This window comes from Odocoileus virginianus, chromosome 16, assembly GCF_023699985.2.
Source record: "Odocoileus virginianus isolate 20LAN1187 ecotype Illinois chromosome 16, Ovbor_1.2, whole genome shotgun sequence".
NCBI classification, from domain to species: domain Eukaryota; kingdom Metazoa; phylum Chordata; class Mammalia; order Artiodactyla; family Cervidae; genus Odocoileus; species Odocoileus virginianus.
In genome coordinates this window covers 6,096,044-6,119,283 of record NC_069689.1, presented here as the reverse complement: position 1 = coordinate 6,119,283, position 23,240 = coordinate 6,096,044, and the positions used below count along the sequence as shown (strand labels likewise).

The 23,240-nt window shown below is 41.8% G+C and overlaps 1 protein-coding gene and 1 non-coding gene across 4 annotated transcripts in view; one reads left to right on the top strand and one right to left on the bottom strand.

Moving 5' to 3' along the window:
* Window positions 1–23,240, bottom strand: part of ENTREP2 (endosomal transmembrane epsin interactor 2) — a 240,305-nt gene that overhangs the window by 190,853 nt on the left and 26,212 nt on the right. The gene's annotated exons all lie outside the window — the stretch shown is intronic.
* On the top strand, window positions 12,913–13,019 carry LOC139038893 (U6 spliceosomal RNA). The gene has a single exon (XR_011492025.1). It is a non-coding gene; the product is annotated as a U6 spliceosomal RNA (small nuclear RNA).

Here is a 23,240-nt window from a genome sequence, read left to right as displayed (position 1 = left end):
TCTCCAGGCAAGAATACCTGTGCAATGAAAACTATAAGACACTGATGAAAGAAACTGAAGAAAGAACATGTAAATTAAAAGATATCTCATAGTTCATGGATTGAAAAAATCAATATTGTTAAAACGACCAAACTACCCAAAGTGATGTACAAATTTAATGCAATCCCTGTCAATTTCCCAATGGCATTTTCCACAAAAATAGAAATAGTAATCCTAAAATTTGTATGGAATCACAAAAGACCCCAAACAGCCAAAGCAATCCTGAGAAGGAAGATAAAATGGGGGCATCACACTTCCTAATTTCAAACTCTATTAAAAGGACAATAATCAAAACAGTATGGCATTGGCATAAAAACAGGTACACAAATCAATGGAACAGAATACAGTCCAGAAACAAATACACACATATATGGTCAACTAATCTCAGACAAGGATGCCAAGAACACACAACAGGAAAGAGGTAGTCTCTTCAAAAAATGGTGCTGGGAAAACTGGATACCCACATTCAAAAGAATTAATCTCGACCCTTTTCTATACCACTCATGGAAATTAACTTGAAATAAACTGAATACTTAAATGTAAGACCTGAAACCAAGAAAATCCTAGAAGAAAATGTAAGGAAAAAGCTTTCTGAGATTGGTCTTGGCAATGATTTTTTGGGAAATGATACAAAAAGCACTGGAAACAAAAGCAATAATAAACAAGTGGGACTACATCAAACTAAAAAGCTCCTATATAGCAAAACAAACAATTAATAAAATGAAAAAGCGATCTACAAAATGGGAGAAAACATTTGCAAACCATATACCAGATAAGGGATTAATATCTAAATATACAAAGAACTCAAACAACTCAATAGCAAAACAACAAAATAATCCAAATTATAGATGGACAAAAGATTGAATAGACATTTTCCCAAAGAAGACATAAAACTGGCCAACAAGTACATGAAAAGATGCTTAACATCACTCATTGGCAAGGAAATTCAAACCCAAACCACAATGAGATGTCACCTTATGCTTGTTAAAACAGTTATCATGAAAAAGAGAAGAGATAACAAATATTAGTGAGGATGCAGAGAAAAACAGAACCCTTGGTGCACTGCTGATGGGAATGTAAATTGGTACAAGCCATCATAGATTGTGGAGAAAGATTGTGGAGGCTACTCAAAGAATTAAAAATACAATTTCCATATGATCCAACAATCCCACTTCTGGGTATTTATCTGAAGGAAACGAAATCAGTATCTTAAAGAGATATTTGTATTCTTACGTTCATGCAGCATTACTCACAACAGCCACAACACGGAAACAACCTATAGTCCATCTATAGAGGAATAAAGAAAACGAGGAAAAAACAAGCTTGAGAAATACTGCTTCCCATGAGCCTCTCCCTCAACAGACTAGTAGAAAAACAAATGCATCTAAAACATACTTAGAAGAATAAACAATAGATCAGTTCTCTTCCCTCTTTCACCCTAGGTATTGAGCAACACCTTCGTCCACCTTATCCTCATCTGCTCTTACTGAAACTTACTTCTGTGTGAAATGAAAGGCAGAACTTACTATAGTATCCTTGGGGGTTTGGTTCCAGGACACCCTTCAGACGTCCAAATCCAAGGATGCTCAAGTCCCTTATATAAAAGAGTACAGTATGGCTGGCCCTCATGTCTAGAGATGGTGAACACCTGCCTCATCTCCTCACCTGGGTGCAGAATCAGAGCATTGCCAACAGAAGGGTCAGCAGACCGACTAGTTTTGTCACCTGAGTTCTTGGTGGGCCATGGAGAAGCTGACGAAAGCTCTCGGAAAAATGAACACACACACATACAAGACATAAGCTTCTGTACACAACTTCAAGGGTCTACCCACTCAAGCTCATTCTCTAACCCACAGATTAAAGCTCAGCACCCTGAACTGTGGCCTTTTGGGGGTTCCTTACTACTCACCCAGGCCTCCACCCTCTCGGGTTCATTGCTGAAACTACAAGAGACCAGACTCAATGAGAATGACCTTATACAAAGTAACTGAGACCTCTCTGACCAGCCCTGCAGAGACCTTGACACCTATTCACTAGACACACATCTACTGAATTCAGCCTATGTCCTAGGTGCTCTTCTAGCTAAGGAAGATAGAGGCCAGGACTCCTGCCCTCAGGGAGCAGACATCCTTGTGAAGGGGTATCCATTTTTATTTTTAAAATCTTTATTTAAATTTTTTAAAGTTTGATTTTCATTTCTATTCAGCTCAAGAAACTTTCTTCCTTTTTTTCTACCAGGCATGCGGGATCTTAATTCTCCAACCAAGGATCAAACCTATGCCCCAAGCAGTGGAAGCACAGAGTCTTAACCACTGGACCATCAAGGAGGTCCCAAGGGTATTCTTGATACTGGATGGTCAGTGGTATTGTTTCACAGCCTCTGAGATTCCATTCCATAAAAATCCCATCAAGATGCATAAAGCATCTCTAAATCCTTCAAAATAAGCTACAACCTCGGGACTTCCCTGGTGGTCCAAGAGTTAAGACTCCAAGCTTCCACTGCAGGGGGTTTGGGTTTGATCTCTGGTCAGGGAGCTAAGATCCCATATGCCGTGCAGTACAGCTTCCCCTCCCCTCAAAAAAGAAGAAGCTACAGTCTCAACGTTAACAGTTGAAAAGAAGAAAAAAGAAAGACGACTTGGCAGAGCAGGCGCACTCCCTCCTAAACTCATAAAGGGATGCTCATCCTCCCGGATCCCCACTCCCAGCAGAAACCTAGCCTCCCTCACCAAGCGAGAGTCGCACATTTCTGCCAGTCACAGCCATCTGGTACAATGGCCTTGTGCCACTGCAAAGACAACGAGCCAGTTTCAAATGGTAAGGGTGCCCAAAAATAAAGATGTAAAACCAAAGCCCCTGAATTGAGCCAAATGATACTTCCCCAGCAAACATCTTCTGATGACAAATCAAGTACAGAGGTCTCATTAACAAAGAACCGTAATTCCAGATAACAGAATTAGTGCCACAATGAAAGCCTACATGCCAAAGCTGTTTCATGACTCACTGAATTATAGGTCTCTACATTGAAAAACTACATTCCTGTGTTTCAAACAGACAAAAAAAGAGAAATTTCTAAACCCATCAATAGGAGAATGGTTACATAAATGATGTTTATAAAACAGAATAATCTGCGGCCATTACAAAAAACTGGGTAGTGACTTCCCTAGTGGGCCAGCGGTTAAGAATCATCCTTGGACACCAGTTAGATCCCTGGTCAGGGAACTAAGATCCCACGTGCTACAGAGCAACTAAGCTGGTGCACCACAACTAGAGGGTCCATGAGCAACAAGGAAAGATTCTGCATGCCGCAACTAAGACCTGATGCAGCCAAATAAAATTTAAAAATTAAAAAAAAACTGGGTACACACTCACTACTACATATACAACAGATAACAAGGACCTACTGTATAGCACAAGGAACCCTACTCAATGCTCTGTAATGGCCAAATGGGAAAAGAAGCTAAAAAAGAGGGGATATACGTATATGAATAACTGATTCACTTTGTTGTACAACAGAAGGTAACACAAGATTGTAAATGAACTATATTACAATAAAAAAAATAAAACTGGGTAAAATGATATCACAGCTGACCCTTGAACAACTTGGGGAATATGAGACACTGACCCTTCGTGGAAGTCTTCACATAACTTTACAGTCAGCCTCATACCTGCAGGTGTGAATCCTTAGATTCAGGCAACCATGGATCCAGTAAGTGCTATATTACTGAAAAGAATCCACACAGCTCTAATCTGTGTCATTCAAGGCTCAGCTGTATATTACTTAAGGGATATGTATTGTCTTATCTGCCTAAAGCTTTATTCTTCTCAAAAATTCTCCTTCATCCTTTGTGATTCTACCTGGAACTTCCAAACATATCATTACCATGACTAATCCCAGGATAGAGTCATGACATGGGAAAAAAAATCCTAGCGCCCCCACTAGGATTTTCCCATCAGGAAAACAAAAGTCTCTTGTACATCCAGTGACGGGACTGAGCACATGAGCTTATAAGAGCTTCCAGTGGCAGAAGCTGACATAAAGGTAGGGTGTGTGCATCTGTGTGTGTGTACACATGCTGTCCGGTATAAACATGGGAAGCTACATGCACACAGTTAATAACAGGGTGAGAGGCAAAGGCAGAGGAAATGCTACTGCTTTCTGAAATTCAAAAGAAATTTTAGGATTATCGCTGATATTTTTCTTTCTCTTTAATATGTTTTGAATGAAAGGAAAGGCACTGCAGGGTATCACTGACAAGACCCCAGACGGCATTCCATAACTCCACTTAGGAGTCAGTTACTTGGAACTGGAAATTATTTTCCCAAAGAAACCCTGCTACAGACAGTTGAGGTTAGGTCTCAAGCGAAACCCATAAATGCTTATTTAAACCACCATTTACTCCAGGGAAACTACATTTTTTAAAAAGTCTTTTCTGTGTGCCAGACATTGTCTTCCAAAAAAATTAACTCATGTGTTTCTTAAAACAACCACGAATGGGGTTTTACTTCCTAAAATGAGCAGCTGGGAAGCCTGTGATAAAGACCACCAAGAGTTCCCGGTGGGCTTCCCTGATGGCTCAGTGGTAAAGAATCTGCCTGCCAATGCACAAGGCGCAGATTTGATCCCTGGGTTGGGAAGATTCCCCTGGAGAACGGAAAGGCTACCCACTCCATTATTCCTGCCTGGAGAATTCCACGGACAGAGGAACCTTGAGGGCGTCCATGGGATCCCAAAGAGTCAGACACTACTTAGTGACAACAGCAACAACAGAGCTTCTGATGATAAGTCTTCACTTGGCTTTTCCCATCACCGTAACCTCACCTACAACTGTGACGCTCCCCTGGGGGGAGTCACCAGAGGAGACCAGGCTCCCCATGCACATCCCAGATCCTGGGGCTCAGCAGATCTCCCCGTTGCCCTCCTCTCTACTGTCTGTACAAATGCACACCATCCCTACGTCTCACCCTGCTCCCCCCTCCAGCCAGCCTCCGCTCCCTCCAGCCAACCTCCCCCTCCAGCCCACCTGCATTTCCTCTTTCGGGACTCCCTCTCACCACACCCCCTTCACATCTTAGCCCTCCCTCCCACCATCCAACTTCTGCCCCAGCTGCTCCAGGCAGTCAGTACTCTCCTTGCCAAACCCAGAGGATGCCAGGCGGTCCTCACGTGTCCTGGCGTCTATGCCATGTGGGCTCTGTTGTCACACCTCGCCCGGCCCCTGGACACTCCTCTCCTCTTCTCCAACTTCTGGAACCACTCCCCCATCCCCTGTTCTCACTCCTCTCCTAGTTTCCCTTAGGACACCACTGATTCCCGGAGCTCTGTCCTCAGCCATGAGTTCTCACTGAAAGGTTGTTGCTGAGCTGTGAAAGACGCCAGGATTCTTGGCCCCCGGAGGTGAGGAATTCAATCCTGGGTCAGTGGACTGCTCAGAGCTTTTGTGTAATAAAGTTTTATTAAAGTATAAAAGAGATAGAGAAAGCTTCCGACAGAGACATCAGAAGGGGGCAGAAAGAGTGTCCCCTTGCTAGTCTTTAGCCGGATGTTTTATGTCTGCTAGGAAGCTATCAATCAGATAAGAGACACACCTCGAGGCTGAGAGAGTTTCACCAGGCCCCTCTCCCACAGCTTGCATTTTTGAGACAGGATGGCACAAGGTGTGTCGTCCCCCAGCCATAAAACAATTGATATGAATACTGGTTTGTTGAGCTATTATCAGCCCAAGGTTTGAGAAAAGAAAAAAAGTTAGTCTTAGGTGGGACCATTTTGAACAAAGGCAAATTCCAAAGCAAATACAGAATTTCATTAACATAGCTTAAGAAAAACACTTCCATAAGAAAAATCACATTGGTTAGCTCAAGGATTGAGAAAAGTTAAGTTCAGGTGGAACCAGGTGTCACCATGGCAACACAGAATTTTAAGAGAAACCTCCTTTTACTTTTGTATAGAGAAGGAAAAAAATCTGACACTTGTAGTTTGTTTCCTCCTGCCACTTAAGGGAGAGATAAAAGAAAATGTCTGACACTTGCAGCCTATTTCCTCCGTTTGGAGACCCCTGACCTTTCTGCCTGTTACCCTCTCATCATTATGTATGCTTTTCTTGGGTAACTGCATCTACTTCCAGAAATGGAGCCTGCAGCACCTAGACAAAGATTCCCCAGACCTTTATCTAGGGACCTGTCAAGAAACAGTCATCAGGATGAGGAATCAGATACCTCAGCCCTAAGGACACCACACTGAACTCAAGATTTCTTCTCAGGCTTCCCTGATGGCACAGTGGTAAAGAATCTGCCTGCCAATGCAGGAGACACGGGTTCGATTCCTGGTTGGGTAGGATCCCACATACTGAGGAGCAAATAAGCCTGTGCACCACAACTACCAAGCCTGTGCTCTAGAGAGCAGGAGTCATAACTACTGAGCCCAAATGGTGCAACTTCTGAAGCCTGCATGCCCTAGACCCTGTGCTCCACAATGAGAAGTCCCTGCAATGAGAAGCCCACACACTGTGACAAGAAAGTAGCCCCTGCTTTCTGCAACTAGATAAAGCCCAATCGCAGCAACAAAGACCCAGCACAGCCTAAATAAATAAATAAAATTATTTTTTAAAAGTTCCCTCCTCTACCTGCCTCCTGGCTCTGACCCTGATCCATGTTAGGAAGGTCACATGTCATCAGCATCACTGCCTTCAGCCTTGTAAGTGCTCTCATACACACGCTCCATGAATACCAGTGGACAGGCAGGATAGGCATGGTGTTTTGATGAGGTATGGGATTTGTTTTGATCGGGTGTGGTTAGACCGACAGACACAGAATGCCCCTCACAAGGGAAGAGCTTTTCACTCACAGTTTTCTAGAAACAGGAGGCACAGCAGGCTATGCAGGGCCCCGAGGGGAAGCACCAGGGTCAGTCAGGAGGCAGGGGAAGGGGAAATAAGGCCATTGTTGTGGTTCCCATAGGAAAGAATGGGCTGGACGAGGCAGGGTAAGCATTGGTGGGTTTGAATAATTGGAGAGCGGGTAGAGGCTGTCCCCAGCTGTCTGGTACCTGGCCCCAGGGGTGGACAAAGCAGGTGGACAGGCAGAGAGTGTCCAAAGTGTGAAAGCCCTGCAGGTGAGAGGGTTGGGGATTTTCAGTGTGGAGAGGCTGGTCTGGATTTGCAAGGCTCCCTTGCAGGGGGTCACCTGCTATCTATAGGGACTCCCTAGTCCTGGGAGGGGCAGTCTCCCCAAGGTGGACAAGACCACAAAATGTCAAAGCATCAAATACAGAAAATTAAAAGACATGATTAATATACACTGAAACCCTGTGTTACAGAGAATAGTGTAAAGAGAGGGTCATTGATGTGACCAAATTCAAATGGGCTAATAAATTCTACATTAGAGCTTACACAGCATTTACATACATTAGCTCCATTTATTTTTTTTATTGAAGTCTAATTGATTTATAATGTTGTGTTAATTTCTGCTGGACAACAAGGTGACTCAATTATACACATGTATACATTCCTTTTAACATTCTTTTCCATTTTGATTTCCCCCAGGAGACTGAATATAGTTCCCTGTGCTATACACTAGGACCTTGTTGTTTATCCATCCTACATATAATAGCTTGCATCTGTTAATCCCAAACTCCCACTCCATCCCTCCCCACCCCCTGCAACTTCAGCAACCACAAGTCTGTTCTCTGTACTGTGAGTCCATTTCTGTTCTGAACATAGGTCACTTGTGTCATATTTCAGATTCTACATATAAGTGATATGGTATTTGTCCTTCTCTGACTTACTTCACTTAGTATGATTATCTCTAGGTCTATCCATGGTGCTATAAATGGCACCAATTTTGTTCTTTTTTACGGCTAATATTCCATTGTATATATGCACCACATCTTTATTCATTCTTCTATTGATGGACATTTAAGATGCTTCCATGTCTTGGTTATTGTAAACAGAGATGCAGTGAACATTGAAATGCATGTATCTTTTCAAATTACAGTTTTCTCCGGATATACGCCCAGGAGTAGGACTGAAGGATCATATGGTAGCTCTCTTTTTAGTTTTTTAAGGAATCTCCATACTGTTCTCCGTAGTGACTGCACCAGTTTACATTTCCACCAACAGCGTAGGAGGGTCCCCTTCTCCAGGAGCAGGCAGTTTTACCCACCCATGAAAGAAACATATTTTAAATGCCTCATATCTTTTTCACCAGAACTCCTCACAGACATTCCAGACTTCAAAACGGACCATGAAAATGTAAAGTAATTCAGAATTTCACATTAAAAGCATTTAAAATTTGGAAAGTGGGCAGGGGAAGAATAACAGCCATCTACCACCATGGCGAGGCTTTGGGAGGTCAGGCAGATTTCTGGCTCAGAGCTTGAGAAACTTGAAAGAGTAAAAGCAGGATTGACTGGGGAAGAACCAAACACGGGAGAAGGAAGGGCCAAGGGATTAAAAGCCTGCCTGAAACCTTCCATTTTTAATGTTTATCCTATATTATGGAGAGCAGTTTTGAAGTTATTTCACTACACTGTGACCTACGGAACATACTTTATTGAGAAAACATCATTGGTAAACAAAAAGCTCAAGATGTGATCTTTGTTTACAAAAACTGGCAAACATATTTTAAATATATTCTTCAAGAATAAAATGCAGTTGTACAAGCAGTAAAGAGTGTTTCTAACATGTGGTAATCACAGCTGAGATGCATGATAAAAAAAAAATCCACTTGGTTTGGGCATCTCTTTAGAATCATAGGCAGAAACATGACCATACCTTCCCACTGGCAGACACACAAAGCAGCACCTCCAACACACTTGCAGTAGCTCCAATACCAGCTGTTCTGGAAACTTCTGTGAGAAGCTGCAGTCACAGACAGACTTGGTTGCTAATGTGCCAAAGAGCAACCTCTTCCACCCTAAAGTTAAAGTCTCTCGAGGACCCATGAGCTGAGCAAATTAAGTGAGTTCAACTAGTGCTTAGCCTGAATTTCCACTTTTACAACTTTCTGTGATGCTGTGCAGTCAGTCATCCCTTGGTATCGACAAGGGGCTGACTCCAGGAACCCCTTATATATACCAAGTCCCTCATATAAAATAGCACAGTATTTGCACAGAACCCACACCCATCCTCCCATACACTTTTTAACTTGATGAACTGAACTTTATTTTTTTATTGAAGTATGGTTGATTTACAATGTTGCATTAATTTCTGTTCTACAGCAAAGTGATTCAGTTATACATATACATATTCTTTTTCACATTCTTCTCCATCACAGTTTATCACAGGATATTGGATATAGTTCCCTGTGCTACACAGTAGGACCTTGTTGTTTATCCATCCTATAAATAATAGCTTGCATCTGCTCATCCCAAACTCCCAGTCCTTCCCTCTCACTGCTCCTCCTCATTGGCAACCACAAGTCTGCTCTCTATGACTGTGAATCTGTTTCTGTTTCACAGATAAGTTCATGTGTGTCATTTTTTTTAGATTCCACATAGAAATATCGTATGGCATTTGTTTTTCTCTTTCTGACTTACTTCACCTAGCATGATAATCTGTAAGTCCATCCATGTTGCTACAAATGCCATTATTTCATTCTTTTTTATGGCTGAGTAATTTTCCATTGAATATAAGTACCACATCTTTATCTATTCCTCTGTTGATGGACACTTAGGCTGTTTCCATGTCTTTGCTATTGTGAATAATGCTGCTATGAACACAGGGGTGCATGTATCTTTCTGAACTACAGTTTTATCTGGATATAGGCCCAGGAATCTCCCATACACTTCAAATCATCACCAGATTACCTTTAATATCTAATACAATGTAAATATTATGTAAATAGCTGCCAGAGCATGGGAAATTCAAGTTTGCTCTCTGGAACTTTCTGAGGGCTTTTTCCCTGAATATTTTCAATCTGTGGTTGGTTAAACCTGTGAACACAGCACCCACAGACACACAGGGCTGACTGTACTAGCAAATACAGATTTATATTGTTTTAACAAAATAGGAGAAATTGGAATTTACCCCAACTAGATTTCAAAACCTACAAAATCCAAAATCTTCCCAAGAATTGAAAACAATTCTCAGATTGACATGCTTATCAAATATATAAATTCCACTGGTATTTCAAAGAAAATGAAGAAAAGACATTAAACAGAAGGCCAGGAATTACAGCCAAGACCTTGAACTATCCCCTGAAACTGGGTGACATATTCACCACCCAAAAACAGCAAACCTTCCCACATTACTCTTGGCTCTGTCAGAGCAAGAGGAGATGAGCCTGATTTAGCATGTGTTTTATGCACTGTATGGGCTTCCCTCGTGGCTCAGTGGTAAAGAATTTGCCTGCAATGCAGGAGACACAGGTTCAATACCTGCGCCAGGAAATCCTCTGAAGGCAGGCATGGCAACCCACTCCAGTATTCTTGCCAGGAGAATCCCATCGATAGAGGAGCCTGGCAGACTACAGTCCATGGGGTCACAAAGAGTTGTACTAACTCCGACTAATACTGTGCACTGTAGACAGACTATTTCAGTGAATTCTCCACAGGACAGGCTCCTCACCACTGCTCAGCAAGTGCAGAAACTGAGGCTGGAACTCGCCCACAGCTGTCCAGGCAGGAGGTGCTGGACAGGTCCAACGAGGCCTCAATCCTTTTCCTGGGCAGCATGTCCATCTGCTCCCAAATCCACAGCACATACAACTTCAACTCCAGGAGAATTCCTACCAACCTGCATTTTCCTCTAATCATAAAAAGTATGCATTTTTTTTTTACAGTAAGATTTAAATATATCAGACATGGTGACCCTACAGAAGAACTCTGAGCTTCAGCTTCAGGTGAACTTGTGATCAGTAGAGAGGGAGAAGCAAAAGCTAGAGAAGTGACCGGGAGAAAACTGCCAGACCACACTCAGGGACAAGAGATACCGCCTTCATTATTTCCAAGTGAAATACTTCTTAGGCTATACCTGTTGATCTGGTGAGAAATTCAATTTCACTATGTAGTATAAGAACCACAGAGTGGGGACTTCCCTGGTGGTTCAGTGGTTAAGACTCCATGCTCCCAACCCTGGGTGCACAGATGGATTCGATGCCTGGTTAGGGAACTAAGACTCTGCACACTGCCTGGCACTGTCAAAATAATAATAATAATAAAAAGAATCTCAGGGTTGGTGAGGTTATGAAGTCCAGAAAAATGTGGAGAAAGGTCCACCATGACCATTATTAAGCTTCTCATAGTCCAGACCTATATGGTCCATCCCTAAGGCACTGATCAGGGCAAGGGTTCTGTCTTCAGACACTGACCATCCTCACTATGGAATTCTCCCTCCTCCAATAGCCAGTCAGACACACCAGGTTAAAAAAAAAGAGTCTGGCATTCCTCCCCGAGAGCAAGGGAATCTCCCACTCCAGCAGACCAAGACTCAAGGCTCTCCTTGAGGGGAAAGAGAAGGGAAAGTCCACTCCGGCTTCAGGAACGAGCTGGGAGCAGACATGGTGAGTACCAGCAAAGAGAACAGGTCTACATTTGGGTCTGTTTCACTGATAAGTTGCTTCAGTTGTGCTCTGTCAGGGCCCAAGGACTCGAGTTCTAGAGAGTATGTGTCAGGCTGAACTGTACACTGCTGCCCATATTGGACTCTCAGTTGTGCCTGACTCTTTGCAACCCCACAGACTGTAGCCTACCAGGCTCCTTTGTCCATGGGATTTCCCAAACAAGAAAACTGGACCGGGTTGCCATTTCCTCCTCCAGGGGATCTTCCCCCCTCAGGGATTGAACCCTTATCTACAGTGGTTCCTGCATTGGCAGGTGGTTTCTTTACCCCTGAGCCACCTGGGAAGCCCCATATTGGACTCTATGTGACCCATAAAAAGGGTAACTTCTTACGTTCAAAGCTAGTGGAAGTAATGGAATTCCAGTTAAGCTAGTTCAAATCCTAAAAGATGATGCTGTGAAAGTGCTACACTCAATATGCCAACAAATTTGGAAAGCTCAGCAGGGGCCACAGGACTGGAAAAGGTCACTTTTCATTCCAATTCCAAAGAAAGGCAATTCCAAAGAATGTTCAAGCTACCACACAATTACACTCATCTCACACACTAGCAAAGTAATGCTCAAAATTCTCCAAGCCAGGCTTCAACAATACATGAACTGAGAACTTCCAGATGTTCAAGCTGGATTTAGAAAAGGCAGAGGAACCAGAGATCAAATTGCCAACATCTGTTGAATCATCAAAAAAGCAACAGAGTTCCAGAAAAAATATACTTCTGCTTTATTAACTACGCCAAAGCCTTTGACTGTGTAGATCACAACAAACTGTGGAAAATTCTTTAAGAGATGGGAATACCAGACCACCTTACCAGCCTCCTGAGAAATCTGTATGCAGTTCAAGAAGCAACAGTTAAAACCAGACATGGAACAATATACTGGTTTCAAATTGGGAAAGAAGTACGTCAAGGCTGTACATTGTCACCCTGACGTATATGCAGAGTACATCATGCGAAATGCTGGGCTGGATGAAGCACAGCTGGAATCAAGATTGCCAGGAGAAATACCAATAACCTCAGATACGCAGATGACACCACCCTTATGGCAGAAAGTGAAGAACAGCTAAAGAGCCTCTTGATGAAAGTGAAAGAGGCGAGTGAAAAAGTTGGCTTAAAACTCAACATTCAAAAAATGAAGATCATGACAACCAGCTCCATCACTTCATGGCAAATAGAAGGGGAAACAATGGAAACAGTGACAGACTTTAATTTTGGGGACTCCAAAATCACTGCAGATGGTGACTGCAGTCATGAAATTAAAAGACGCTTGCTCCTTGGAAGAAAAGCTATGACCAACCTAGACAGCATATTAAAAAACAAAGAGTGCTCGCTTCGGCAGCACATATACTAAAATTGGAACGACATAGAGAAGATTAGCATGGCCCCTGAGCAAGGATGACACGCAAATTCGTGAAGCGTTCCATATTTTTTGTCTTAAAACACTTGTAAAATACCACTTTAATTATAACAGTTTGCAATAAACAACCCCCTCCCCGAAAAGAAAGAAAGAAAGAAAGAACAGAGACATTACCTTGCCAACAAAGGTCCATCTAGTCAAAGCTACGGTTTTTCCAGCAGTCATGTATGGATGTGAGAGTTGGACTAAAAAGAAAGCTGAGTGCCACAGAATTGATACTTTTGAACTGTAGTGTTAGAGAAGACTCTTGAGAGTTCCTTGGATGGCAAGGAGATCAAACCTGTCAATCCTAAAGGAAACAGTCCCGAATATTCATTGGAAGGACTGATGCTGAAGCTGAAACGCCAATACTTTGGCTACCTGACGCGAAGAACTGACTCATTGGAAAAGACCCTGATGCTGAGAAAGACTAAAGGCAGGAGGAGAAGGGGGAGACAGAGGATGAGATGATTGCATGGCATCACTGACTCCATGGACATGAGTTTGAACAAGCTCTGGGAGTTGGTGATGGACAGGAAAGCCTGGCGAGCTGCAGTCCATGGGGTCGCAAAGAGTCAGACACGACTGAGTGACTGAACTGAACTTACATTCAACCCAAAACCACACCAGCATAGGAGGCCCTGGGTGGAAACAGAGGGACCAACTCTTTCTCTCTCTTTTCCAACAAGGAACACATGGGATGTCTGAACCAAGCCAGCTCTGACCTAATCCTCCTCTCACAATTCTGAATATTGAGAACTGACTTTCTCATGTGGGGCTTTGAGACAATGGACAGGCCCATAATTTAAAAGGGTTCTGTGGCAACATCGGGTTAGACTTGATAAATGTGGCTCAAATTCCCTGCTGGTCCAGTAGTTAGGACTCTGCTTCCACTGCAGAGGCTACTGGTTCCATCCCTGGTGGGGGGGACCAGGATCCCACAAGCTGCTGGGTGAAGCAAAAAATAAGTTCTATAAATGTGGCTCTTGACTTTCCAAACCCGTAAACGGAACACTGAGCCGCCAGGATATTACGATGATGGTTTTGTACTTAGCTCTTTTATTTATATCCATTCTTGTTCTGAAAAATATGTCAGGGGTTTATTTCACCATGAAGAAAGGGTTGCTTTAGCAACAGTACGGAAGTACAGGATAAAGAATACTTCTCAAACGCCTATAAATGACCCGGATTAGGCTTCTCAGTTTGAAAAATACCTAATCCCTTTCAGCAATGAAGTGCTGAGATCATAAGGAGAAATCCAAAGTTCTTTTAAGGGCTGAGAGCTGATTTATTTTTAGGGAGGAGATGAGTTAAACCTCTGGTCATCTCAGTCCATCAGAGGCGACCCTACAAACAATGGGGTGAGCGTGGGGCATCACAGAGGGGAAGCTTAAAAGCAGTGGGGTCTGAGTTGTGGTTACTACACTCTGGCTAGAGACAAAGTTGTCACTGTTCCAGACAAAATGAGAAAAATAAGGGCAGTTCTCAGCACAAGAAAAGGCACCAATAACTATCTGTAGGGGGCTTCCCAGGTGACACAGTGGTAAAGATCCTGCGTGCCAATGCAGGAGCCATAAGAGACTCGGGTTTGATCCCTGGGTTGGGAAGATCCCCTGGAGGAAGAAATGGCAGCCCACTCTAGTACTCTTGCCTAGGAAATCTCATGGACAGAGGAGCCTGGTGGGCTATAGTCCATGGGGTCAGAAAGAGACGGACACAATTAAGTGACTAAACAGCAACATAAGGCAAGATGTTAACACTACAAATTGCACAAGTGATCTCCCTAAACAGCATGATCCAAAATGTGCTAAAGCCACCTGGGGTTCCATGTAGATGATGTTGTTCAATGGCTCAGCTGTGTCCAACTGTTTGCAACCCCATGGACTGCAGCACACCAGGCTTGCCTGTCCTTCACCATCTCCTCGAGTTTGCTCAGATCCATGCAGGTGATACCACTGCAGTTTGTAGGCATTTTCTCTAAACACAAGTACAAAGAAGCTCTCTCTGAAATAAATGAAAAGTAGACAGCACGTGAGGCCCACAGCTTTGAAAAGTTATGTGGGAATATTCTAGACACTGCTGCTGGGCTGGAAATAGAACCTGTCTGAGGACATGAGGAAAAGGTTCTTAAAAACCCAAAGCCCAGACAGAAATCCAGCTGGCATCTCCAGGACAGAATCAGAGCTGCTTTCCATCCGTCTGGCTCTTGGCCTGATGATCACAAACCTCCAGGCACTCAGAGACCTGGGCTGACCAGAAAAGGTAGCACCTGCTGACAAGGACTGGCCCCCTGGACCCATGGAGGCAGGCAGGGGGCACCCACAGTGATGCAGAGCTGTGTCTGTGGGGACTGAGGCTCATTTCCTCTGTTCACAGGCCTGTTCCACAAACCCCACCTGCCTTGGGACATGTATGGTCCAGGAGACAAGGTGGAGTCACTTGCCTGGGACTATGTCTCAGGAACCTCTGCTCCAGTGAGAAAGATAGACAAATGCCTGTTAAAATCGAACATCAGATGGTACAAGAGATGAACAGAAGGTGAAGCCAGGAGAGCGGGTCTGGATGTGGGAGAAGGGAGGATGAGAAGGGGTGAAGGGTCAGGGAGAGCCCCCTCTGAAAGTGACCAAAGGGTGCAGCCTGAAGCATGAGCAGGAGTTAGAAGAACCGGAGTCCGGCTGGAGAGAAGTCCTAGAAAATGAGGGGGGAAGGTATTCTAGACAGGGATCCAGGCACAAGTGTCCTGTAATGGGGCCACGGCCGTGTGGACAGGAGAGGCCATGTGATGGGCACACAGAGCTGTCATTAACTCAACCCATCAGCCTGCAGAGACTGATGAGGTCCAGGGGTCTCACAGGCCAGGGAAGGAGCAGGCAGTTTCTCCAGGAAGGGCAGGAAATGAGAGGAGGGGGCGTCACTGTAGGGGCCACACCATCAGAACCACCACACATGCACAAAAGCAAAACCAGGCTTTTGGCAGTACAGCACCTTGGCACATTTCCTGAATGAATGAATGGATATTTAAACATAACTTTAAATATTTTCACTTTATATATTTATTTTATTAAAATATTTTCATTTGGAATAATTTCATTCTATACACTTAAATTTGAACAACTGATCCATGGCCCTTTAATTTTGTAAAATACAGTAATTCTTTTTAATAACAAGAAAAATTCTTGTTCTCTGCAGAACAAAGAATGAAAACATTCCCCAAGCCAGATAAACAGATATCAGAGTGAGGATATTGGCACATCCAGTATCAACTGGCACAGAGAACAAAATAATTCATGGTTAGTTTAAATTCAAATTCCTAGAGGGAGAAAGTGGAATGGTGTCTGCCAGGGGCTGGAGGATGGGGAATTAAGGAGTTGTTTAATAGATATGGAGCTCTAGTTCTGCAAGATGAAAATGGTTCTGGAGGTTGGTTTCAGTTCGGTTCAGTTCAGTCGCTCAATCGTGTCCTACTGTTTGCGACCCCATGAACCACAGCACGCCAGGCCTCCCTGTCCAGCACCAACTCCCAGAGCCTATCCAAGCTCATGTCCATCGAGTTGGTGATGCCATCCAACCATCTCATCCTCTGTTGTCCCCTTCTCCTCCTGCCCTCAATCTTTCCCAGCATCAGGGTCTTTTCAAATGAGTCAGCTCTTCGCATCAGGTGGTCGAAGTATGTTGGTTTACAACAATGCAAATGTAATTAACACTACTGAACTGTATACTTAAAGATTAAGATGGTAAATTTTACATTACATGCTGTGTTGTTGTTTTGTTGCCAAGTTGTGTCTGACTCTTTGCAACCCCATGGACTGCAACACACCAGGCTTCCCTGTCCTCCGCTATCTCCTGGCGTCTGCTCAAATTCACGTCCATTGAATTGGTGATGCCATCCAACCATCTCATCCTCTGTCACCCCTTTCTCCTGCCTTCAATCTTTCCCAGCATCAGGGTCTTTAATGAGTCAGCTCTTAGCATCAGGTGGCCAAAGTATTGGAGATTCAGCTTTGCCACATGTTAAGAGTATTTTATTACAATATAAATTAAAAAAAATTTTTTTCAAATCAAAAAAATCATCGTTTTTGCTAGGCAGGACTGGCTACTGGTCAGCAGAAGAAGACTGCACATAATTCCTCGTAACTCTACAGGCAAGAAGCAGAGACCCTGGCTGGAGTGAGGTCTGCCTTGGGGCAGGAGGGGCACAACTCTGAATACAGGCCTGAATTTCTGTGGGTCTAACATTGACGTTTTAGTCAGTCCTCATGTTAAAGTGCCTCATCCAATCAACATTAAATAACTCTGCTACCTGCCAAGCAGATGCGTAGACTAAGAAAGCATTGCGGCTGGCTGTGCATGCATAAACGTCACCAGGCAGGAAGTGTACTGGTTCCCAGTGACACAGTTCTATGTCTGTGGCACCATATAGTTGAACACAAGCTTAAAGTTGAATACTTAACTGGCCCTTCAGATTTCTCCAAAAATACTTCACTATGATATATAACTAAAACTAAATATTACTGAGTGAACAGAAGGTTGCCTTTGATACAGCTAAGCTGCTCAATTGAAATAAGCAACAACCGCCACATCTTTTGGGTAGATGATAAAATGTCTGAAGTTAGGGCAGGCTGATGAAGCTGACTGATGCACTGGGACATTTCTCCATCCAAAGTTCCAGCTGACTTAACAAAGCAGCTGTTCAATTTCCACAGACACATAATGCAGTCACAGAAGAAGTGAAATTCAGAGATTAACCAAAGAGGGAATGCAGGCATCCAGCAATTTTCAATATGCCTTGAAATTACACTGTCAATTCTAAAATGGCACAAGAGGTCAAAAACAAGAGTGTGGAATCTAAAAAGTATCCTGATAAAGTCTCCTGCCGACACAACCACCAAAGGCCAAAATAAATAACAGAAAAAATTATACTATGAATGAGAAGACAGTGTAAGACTCAAGCTTTGTGATACTGAAGAAGAAAACAGCATGAAGTGTGGGGATAAATGCATCTACCATCGGATAGATATTTTATGAAAGCTACATTTATAACAGTGTTTTGTTTTTCCAAAAAGATGCCACTTAATAGCCAATGGTCTTTATAATAGAAGGTGCGTCACTGGTTTTGTTGTTGTTGTTCTTGAATCGCTAAGGCGTGTCTGACTGCAACCCCATGGACTACAGCACGCCAGGCTTCCCTGTCCTTCACTGTCTCCTGGAGTTTGCTCCAATTCATGTCCACTGAGTCAGTGATGCTACCTAACCATCTCATCCTCTGCTGCCCCCTTCTCTTCTGCCTTCAATCTTTCCTAGCATCAGGGTCTTTTCCAATGAGACAGCTCTTGGCATCAGGTGGCCAAAGGACTGGAGGGTCAAATTCAGCATCAGTCCTTCCAATGAATATTTGGGGGTTGATTTCCTTGAGGACTAACTGAATTGATCCCCCCACTGTCCAAGGGACTCTCAAGAGCCTTCTCCAGGACCACAATTCGAAAGCACTGGTTTTATATATGGTAACTTACAAATCACTTTTGCCACAATGAAGGACAGTTAGTTACTGAAGGCCACCCCGTCCCTCACTTTTTATATATTTATTTTTTTAAATAAATGTGGCTTTTAGTGACATTTTTTATTGCTGACATCAGGCACCATTAGGTATTTTAGTTCCCTGACCAGGAATCAAACCTTAGGAAGTCCCTCACTTTTTATTATTAATGTGATGTAAAGTCTCCTGATGAAGGTACAATATAGATTTCTAAAAAATCATTCAAATATGGGCACTGTAAGTTCAACCTTCAGTACTACTATTAAATAACAAACAAGTGAAAACAGCTTCTAATATTGATCCTAAGCAGATCCTAAAACATTGTTTAACATGTTTAAGATTGGTATCACTGACCATGCTCACCCAAGAAGAAAAATGTGATGAATCTAGGAAAACACTGACAGTACCTATAATTCTACCTCACTTTGCTGTTATTCAGTTGCTAAGTCCTGTCTCACTCTTTGTGACCCCATGGACTGTAGCCCACTAGATTCCTCTGTCCATGGGGTTTACCAGTCAAGAATACTGGAGTGGGTTGCCATTTCCTTCTCCAGGGGATCTTCCTGACCCAAGTATTGAATCCACGTCTCCTGCATTGGCAGGTAGGTTCTTCACCACTGAGCCACCAGGGAAGCCCCTGCATATACATAGTAAAGTTCATATAAAAAGCATAAGATGCTTTAGAGATAGGACAACTTTTATAATACTCATCTGAGGAAGACAAAACAAATCAGAAATAATTATCCTTCACTTCCTCCTAATGTTGACCAAGGAAAGAAATGAAGGAAAGCCAACACATAATTAAAACAAAGTTGACAGTCAATGAAAAAGTCCGAGCCAAAGATGAGAGAGAGGCTGAAAACTTCCTTTGGGCACTTACTTCATGATACTCACTCATCTACTGAAAAAGCAAGTCTCATCAATAATTTAGCTCACTTAGAAAGAATCTTTCCCATTATTTTATCTAGATGTCATCTTACATGATATTTGGAAGTCTGACAGTTACCCAAACAAATAAAAATACTAATGCTAAGATGACCATTAATAATACATGTGCATTGAAGTTTTCTTTTTTTAAAATTTTTTTATTGAAGGATAATTGCTTTATAGAATTTTGTTGTTTTCTGTCAAACCTCAACATGAATCAGCCATAGGTATACATATATCCCCTCCTTTTTGAACCTCCCTCCCAATCGCATCTCTTAAGGTTGATACAGAGCCCCTGTTTGAGTTTCTTGAGCCATACAGGAAATTCCTGCTTGGCTATCTATTTTACATATGGTAATGTAAGTTCCCATATTACTCTTTCCATACATCTCACCCTTTCCTCCCCTCTCCCCATGTCCATAAGTCTTTTCTCTATGTCTATTTCTCCACTGCTGCCCTGTAAATAAATTCTTCAGAACCATTTTTCCAGATTCTGTACATGTACATTAGAATATGATATTTATCTCTTTCTGACTCACTTCAGTCTGTATATTAGGTTCTAGGTTCCTCCACCTCATCAGAACTGACTCAAATGCATTCTTTTTGGTGGGTGAGTAATATTCCATTGTGTATATCTACCACAACTTCTTTATTCATTCATCTGTCAACGGGCATCTAGGTTGCTTCCATGTTCTAGCTATTGTAAATAGTGCTGCAATGAACAATGGGATACACGTGTCTTTTTCAACCCTGGTTTCCTCAGGGTATATGAGTAGGAGTGGGACTGCTGGGTCATATGGTGGTTTTATTCCTAATTTTTTAAGGACTCTCCATATCATCTTCTATAGTGGCTGTATCAATTTACATTCCACCAACAGTGCAAGAGTGTTCCCTTTTCTCCAAACCCTCTCCAGCATTTACTGTTTGTAGACTTTTGATGATGGCCATTCTGACCGGTGTGAGGTGATATCTCATTGTAGTTTTGATTTGCATTTCTCTAATAATGAGTGATATTGAGCATCTTTTCATCTGTATGTCTTTTTTGGAGAAATGTCTGCTTAGGTCTTTGTCCCACTTTTTGATTGGGTTGTTTGTTTTCCTGGTATTGAGTTGTATGAGATACTTGTATATTTTGGAAATTAATCCTCTGTCAGTTGTTTCATTTGCTATTATTTTCTCCCATTCCAAGGGTTGTCTTTTCACCTTGCTTATAGTTTCCTTTGCTGTGCAAAAGCTTTTAAGTTTAATCAGGTCCCACTTGTTTACTTTTGTTTTTATTTCCATTACTCTAGGAGGTGGGTCATAGAGGATCTTGCTTTGATTTATATCATCAAGTATTCTGCCTATGTTTTCCTCTAAGAGTTTTATAGTTTCTGGTCTTACATTTAGGTATTTAATCCATTTTGAGTTTATCTTTGTGTTTGGTTTTAGGAAGTGCTCTAATTTCATTCTTTCACACATAGCTGTCCAGTTTTCCCAGCACCATTTATTGAAGAGGCTGTCTTTGCTCCATTGTATATTCTTGCCTCCTTTGTCAAAAACAAGATACTCATAGGTGCATGGGTTTATTTCTGGGCTTTCTATCTTGTTCCATTGATCTATATTTGTTTTTCTGCCAGTACCATACTGTCTTGATGACTGTAGCTTTGTAGTATCATCTGAAGTCAGCAAGGTTGACTCCTCCAGCTCCATTCTTCTTTCTCAAGATTGCTTTGGCTACTCAGGGTCTTTTGTGTTTCCATACAAATTGTGAAATTTTTAATTCTAATTCTGTGAAAAATGCCATTGGTAATTTGATAGGGATCGCATTGAATCTGTAGATTGTGTTTGGTAGTATAGTCATTTTCACAATATTGATTCTTCCTACCCAGGAACACGGACTCTCTCTCCATCTGTTCATGTCATCTTTCTTTCATCAGTGTTTTATAATTTTCTGTGTACAGTTCTTTTGACTCCTTAGGTAAGTTTTTTTCTTAAATATTTAATACTTTTTGTTGTAATGGTGAATGGGATTGATTCCTTAATTTCTCTTTCTGATTTTTCATTGTTAGTACATAGAAATGCAAGTGATTTCTGTGTATTGATTTTGTATCCTGCAACTTTGCTAAATTCACTGATTAGCTCCAGTAATTATATGATACTATCTTTAGGGTTTTCTATGTACAGTATCATGTCATCTGCAAACAGTGAGTGCTTTACTTCGTTTCCAATCTGGATTCCTTTTATTTCTTTTTCCTCTCTGAATGCTGTAGCTAGGACTTCCAGAACTATGTTGAGTAATAGTGGTGAAGGTGGACGTGTTTGTCTTGTTCCTGATCTTAGGGGGAATGCTTCAGGTTCTCACCATTGAGAATAATGTTTTCTGCAGGCTTATCATATATGCCCTTTACTATGTTGAGGTAGGTTCCTTCTACGCCCATTTTTTGAAGAGTTTTAATCATGAATGGGTGGTGAATTTTGTCAAAGGCTTTTTCTGCATCTATTGAGATTATCATATGGTTTTTATCTTTCAATTTGTTAATATGGTATATCACATTGATTGATTTGTGTATATTGAAGAATCCTTGCATTCCTGGAATAAACCCAACTTAATCATTGTGCATGAGCTTTTTGATGTGTTGCTGAACTCTGTTTGCTAAAATTTTTTGAGGATTTTTGCATCTATGTTCATCAATGATATTGGCCTGTAGTTTTCTTTTTTGTGTTGTCTTTGTCTGGTTTTGGTATTAGGGTGATGGTGGCCTCATAGAATGAGTTTGGAAGTGTCCCTTCCTCTGCAATGTTTTGAAAGAGTTTTAGAAGGACAGGCATTAGCTCTTCTCTAAACGTTTGATAGAATGCTCCAGTGAAGCCATCTGGGCCTGGGCTTTTGTTTGGGGGGAGATTTTTGATCACAGCTTTAATTTTAGTGCTTGTAATTGGGCTGATCATAATTTCTATTTCTTCCTGGTTCAGTATTGGAAGATTGAACTTTTCTAAGAACCTGTCCATTTCTTCCAGGTTAACCATTTTATTGTTATATAGTTGTTCATAATAGTCTCTTATAATCTTTTGTATTTCTGCATTGTCTGTTGTAAACTCTCCTTTTTCATTTCTAATTTTGTTGAGTTGATTCTTCTCTCTTTTCTTCTTGATGAGTCTGGCTAAAAGTTTGTCAATTTTATCTTCTCAAAGAACAGCTTTTAGTTTTATTAATATTTACTATTGTTTCTTTCCTTTCATTTTCATTTATTTCTGCTCAGATCTTTATGATTTCTTTCCTTCTACAAATTTTGGGGGTTTCTTGTTCTTCTTTTTCCAATTCTTTTAGGTGTAAAGTTAGGTTTTCTATTCAATGTTTTTCTTGTTTCTTAAAGTAGGATTGTATTGCTATAAACTTCTCTCTTAGAACTGCTTTTGCTGCATCCCATAGGTTTTGAGTTGTTTTTTCATTGCCATTTGTTTCTAGAAATTTTTTTATTTCCCTTTTAATTTCTTCAGTAACCTGTTGGTTACTTAGAAACATTTTGTTTAACCTCCATGTGTTTGTGTTTCTTACAGTTTTTTTCTTGCAATTGATATCTAGTCTCTTAGCATTGTGGTCGGAGAAGATGCTTGATACGATTTCAGTTTTCTTAAATTTACTGAGGTTTGATTTGTGACCCAAGATGTGGTCTATCATGGAGAATGTTCCATGTGCACTTGAGAAGAAGGTGTATTCTTCTGCATTTGGATGGAATGTCCTGAGGATATCAATGAGATCCATCTCATCTAATGTATCATTTAAGACTTGTGTTTCCTTATTAATTTTCTGTT